Source organism: Zea mays, chromosome 7 (assembly GCF_902167145.1).
Source record: "Zea mays cultivar B73 chromosome 7, Zm-B73-REFERENCE-NAM-5.0, whole genome shotgun sequence".
Classification (NCBI taxonomy): domain Eukaryota; kingdom Viridiplantae; phylum Streptophyta; class Magnoliopsida; order Poales; family Poaceae; genus Zea; species Zea mays.
This window is the reverse complement of record NC_050102.1, coordinates 88,735,687-88,741,686: the sequence shown is the minus strand read 5'-3', so window position 1 is coordinate 88,741,686 and position 6,000 is coordinate 88,735,687.

Here is a 6,000-nt window from a genome sequence, read left to right as displayed (position 1 = left end):
CCCTAGGTTGTCCACATTGCAACCACTGCTTAGGAGAAGATGAAGTCATGGTGGAGGATTTCCAGGAGTTCCTAGAGTATGATGATTTCTAGGCGTGGGTTAGTGTCACACTCGGTTTTAGAAGGTAAACCGAATGCGAACCATGTACGTGCCAGGATCAAAAATTCACGTACACAACGATTACATAAATGACTCATCATAGCACAATGCTTCGAATAACAATAAGGAGTAAGTAATAATATTGCAGACTAGAGCCATTTACATAATATAAATCAAAGTACACATGATCAAAACGTAGCCAACGTAAATTAACCCACCACAGGCAGCTGACTGGGGAAGGTCGCTAGCCTAATCCTCGAACTCGTCGAAGTCCTAGAACTCCTGGAGATCCGCCTCGACACCTTCTTTACCTGAGCATATATTGCACCAAAGGCAACCTAGTGTTTTGTGAAAGCAAGGGTGAGTACACATCAACGTACTCAGCAAATGTCCCGTTTGGATGAAGTGGACTAGCTTTATGTGGAGTTAGGATCAATCAGTTGCTTTTAGTTGGTCAGATAATTATTACTAGTATAGAGCCAGGTTTTAGCATTAACCCAAGTTGTTAACCCAAAAGTACTCTTTCCAAACGGAAAGAATACCCGAAACCATAATCATAATCATAATCAAAACCATCATTATCCTCATCATCACCTGTAAAAAAGTATCTTTGATCAATGTGTCTCTAATCAATGGAGCTCCCTTGGCCGCTCATAACCGCTAGCACAGCTGATATATCAGTTTCATAACACTCTGCAGAGGTTGCACACTTTACCCACGAGCCGTGATTCCCTCTCTAGCCCGGGCTTGCAAGACCCTTATTCAGTCCTGAGGTGAATGGCCAAGGATTCACTAGGAAGCCTTTACAAAGATTCTCTGAGGTTGTAGCCGCCCGTTAGGTTTCCTAAATGTACCGTACTCCTTCCCAAGGGGCAATCCACCCTCGGCAGAGCGAGCCACATACACCGAGCCCCATTGACGGCACAACGGTGAAGCAAACTACACCTTAGTTTCTCTAATTAATTAGCTAAGGGTGTCCCATACCACCCTCATGGTTGCACTGTTTTTCCGGGTGGTCATCCAACGAACAGGTCCTTACGGAGAGGCACTCGAGAAACCGCTCGAGCCCCCTAAAGTATCACTAGTCCAACATCATAATCATAATGACAACATCGTATCATAAGTGTTCACATCATGTTCATTGATTAAAGTAAAGCAATTGCATGAATCTAACCATAGTAACCCAAAACGTAATCAAGGACAAGGTAAATACAAAGCTAGTCAATCCTTAGGTTGATCCTGGTATGTGGGTTGATGAATTATAAAGTAAATGAGACATAATAGGTCAGAGAACACTTGCCTTCACCAAACAAATGCTCAGGATCTTCAGCCTCGTAGAACTCGAAGAGTTCTATCACTTGGTCACCAGCGCTTGATCTTTGATTCCTCGAAGCTCGGACACGGATCGAAATCTATTTGCGACGCACATCGAATACAAACAGGCACAAACAAATATATATATATATATATATGCATAAGAACATTACACCATTCAAATAAAAAACATAATAAAATATGCAAAACGAAATAGAGCGCGTTACTACGGTTACGCAAGGAAAAAGAAACGCGACAGGCGGAGCTACTGTCGAGAAATTATCGTGTTTACGCTAAACGAATATGAACTAGGACATTTAATTCGATGTTATCAAATATAAATTATAACTACTATTTAATTAAAGTGAGGGATTCTAAGCGAGGCGAATTTACTACGAGCGAAGCAACACGATAGCGTGTGGAACGACGAGCGGATACGCGTGACATAGCACACTGATGACAGACGAAACAGTGCACGCGACCAGCGTGAACGACGCGCGAACTAGCACGCCACCACGTGCGGAACAGCACGCGCGACAGACGAGAAAAACTAAATATATGACACGTTTATACTAAATAAATGTTAAATAAATAGAAAGTAGTTAAGTTAATATTTGCCATGTCAATATTTATTATAAAAGCTCAAGTGGAATACTACACGTTTAATCTAATTGGAATATTAATCTAATAAATATTAGTCGAGCAAACCTTAAGTTAATTATCTAAAATTTATGACATGACGTATTAACATCGTTAACATGAGTGTTTATAAGCGGCAAACTATTTATTATCACGCGCAGACGCCGTGCGACACACGTGATCGTCACGCGACGACACACGCACACGACGTGTGACAACGCATGTGAACGGCACACACGACACACGCAAAACAACGCGCACGACAGTGCGTGATACGCACGAGTCAACGCGACTATGCGCGCGAACAACACGTTGACGAGCAAACGATGTCGCGCGCGAATAACAAACAAATAATTAATGAAAAGTATTTCAGTTAGTATTAATCACGTTAATTAACATTTATATTTATAAAAGCACGTGTTAAAACTATAGACGCGTTCTAATTAAATTGTTGTTTTATTAACCCTCGAACAAACTAAAAATTAATTATTCAACTAAAATATGGGACACGACGACCACGAGCGCCACACGTGGGAACAGCGTGCGCGACAACACGTGCACCAGACGCGCGGCGCGAACGCGCGAACGAACAATGGCGACATGCGAAACTACTAAACTGCGTCATTTTTTTATATCAGCCAAGTGTTAAATATAACCTTCAATTCAGCATCAACACGTTACAGCTATCTACAAACGCCTAATTATAATTGTAAACTAGATTCGATCGAGCTGTTGTTTTAATAACTGACAACTAAACAATTAATCAAGTGATTAGCATGAACGATATGGCGAAGTGATGTTATTAAAGCGTGCAAATAACGTTTTACTGAGCGACGACGAAGCGAGCGAGCAGCACGCGCTACACACGCGAACGACGCACGCGAAACACGATAAAAACTAAATAGTCGTCACATTTATATTAAACAAATATAAGAGCAACACATTTGAGTTACTATCAATTACGTCGACATGGATTTATAAAGTGTAAGTTAACTACTATAAATTAGTTTAATTGAAAAGTCGAATTGACTAACGTTAGTTAAACAAAAATATAATTAATTATTTAAAACGCGCGACATAGTGAAACAAGGTTACCAACGCGTAGACGATGCTCGCCTCGCAACGACGGCGGACAGCCAAACGAACTCGTGGCGAGGCACGAGAATGGCAAGACTGTTGCTGCGTCGGGCATAGGCCAAGCCGGGGTGTCACACCCGGTTTTAAGGGAGCAAAACCGAATGCATAGCATATGTGTGCCATGATCTATTTCCACACATATGTTGACGTCACAAGTGTAATATATCAAAAGAACAATGCATAAAATCATAAATAAAGATTATATTAACATATTACACTTCGAACAGACATAATGTCTTAACCTTTATTCATCAAAGTACAGCGAAACATGGACATCCTTCCACATCAAGATAACCGGGGGTATCACTAGACTAGCATCCATCGAGTTCACCATCATATCTTCATCTGCAAACTTCTGATCAAAATTAAGCAAGGGTGAGCTCACTTATGGTCAGGGCTCAGCAAGTGGGGTGAAAATGCAAGGTAACAAGGTAAGGCTAAAGTTCAATGCGGTTAGCATTTTAGTTGGTCAACATTTTATTATCAACACCTAATTACTATGTATAAGTATATATCAAACCCATTTAAGCATAAGCGATAATCTTCAGCATATATATCATCAACATAAATAAATCACCAGCATAAGCTCAAAACCACTTGAACCAAAAAGGACCACGATTTATTTTCATCTTCAAGTTCAATTATCATGTGAGGGTCCAAACTGCTCATAACCGTGAGCACGACTAATATATCTGTTTTACACTCTGCAGAGGTGGTACAACTTTACCCATAAGCCGTGTATCCCCTCTAGCCTGGGTCAGCCAAAACCCGTAAACACTTCCGAGGTGAATGGCTAGGGATCCACTATGAGGCTTTCACAGAATACTCTTAATACTAAGCAACCCGCTAAGGTTTCCAAGTCAGTGTGGTGACCCTCTAGGTGAGGTACCTTAGCCAAGAATACATCCCCATGTTAACGTGAGCTGCCGTCACTGCCACTCCCCCTCTTGCCCATATTTTAGGTAAGGTTGCTAGGCACTAAGCATATAAAGCTAATTACCAAAGCCAGAGCCATGATAGCACTCGTGGTTGCACTGTTTTCCTGGGTGGTCACTCCATGTTCCAATTATCACAATATGATCTTGATTAATCATTGGATTAACAACAATAATATAAACTTACCATTTGGAACATTGATATCATCAGTAGGAGTACCATCATAAAGTTAAAGTTGTAACAGTAGCATAGCTACTAGATTAAATCATAAACCCAGGTTAAACAAGGAATAAGGTTGGAAAGGTTAGGTGTATCTAAATAGGTAACCCATCAAATTATGCATATATATCCAAGAATAAACTTTATTAAATGTATTGTTTGGGATCAAACAAAGTATGCAGAGGGAGAAGTCCACTTGCCTTGCTTATAGAAAACTTGAGATTTTTCCACGGATCGGAATAGATCTTGATTCTTAACTACTAGATCAACCACTAAATATCACACAAACGAACAAGAAAAAACAAACACCACTCAATAACATACAACATTCACAATACGCAAAGCTAAAAGAAAGCGTAACGAAAAGAGCATTCGCTTTTCAAAAACATTACATGCAAGGGTTATAATAAAAAGGTATTCTTTTCAAAAATGTGTGATCTATACTTTATAAAACAAGACATGAGCTTAAAAGTATCTTAATTAAAATATACAAATATTAGGTTCACCAATTTAATCTTTTATAAAACGTCATATGTGATATGTCTAAGATTAAGGGTTTATAGGATGTTAAAACACGTTATAACAATATTAAACCTTTTTAACTTTTTAGAGAAGATATATGTTATATATCTAAGGTTAATGCATTATGAGATACATTATTAATTTATGAAGCATTATGGAACATATAATAAAACATTTATTTGAAAAGACCTTAAGATATAAGCCTAAACAGGTTTTATGTGAAAAGATCATTAAACAAATAGTTATATTATTTTCATTAAGAAAATACATGGCCTAATAGATTTTTATGAGAAATAATGAAACAATTAATTATCTTTACTTTTGCTTAAGAATACACTAGCCTCTATTTTTATTAAGAAAGTTATATACAAAACAACATATAAACTAATATTTTAAATATAAAAGAACATGAACACTACTTTAGTTATTTTATCTTTTAGGAAAAACTAAGTGATATATATCTAAATAATATGGACTAATTTGATGGATAATATTAAGTATGTCTAGAAAACTAATTGATATATATATATATATATACTAGTTGGGTGCCCGTGCGTTGCAACGATATATAATATATTCAACAAAATGTTAGTGCACAATGATTACGTAAAAACGAATACCACATATATTATCGATATAATCTAACGATTTTTTTAGAAATAACCAATACAGAACTAAACTAATACAAATCAAATTATACTGCAATACAAATATAAAAAACAACTCTAAGAAGTGAGTATAATACCCGTGTGTTGTGACAACATAAATTATATAGTAAGGTGTCTACGAGATGTAAGTTTGTGGTACTGGTGGCACTTATCTGGTATGTCTTTGTGGTATTGGTGGCACTTATTTGGTATGTCGTTCAATGCATGCAGGTAATCATGCATCTTCTGTTCAGGGCAGTGTTATGGGTGCAAGCAAGATGGACAATTTTTGTGCTATCCAGACAGAACAAATCTTAAGGCTGGTTTGGTGGACAGGAAAATAGATGGGATCCATAAAGAGAAAATCACTTGCTATTTAAATTTTCCTGTCCACCAAACCAGCCGAGAGTCCTAGAATTCCCTAGGCCCACCAAGTGCAGCAGCGACACCCGCTAACCCCAGCAATCAACAAGAGCGATAGATGTGT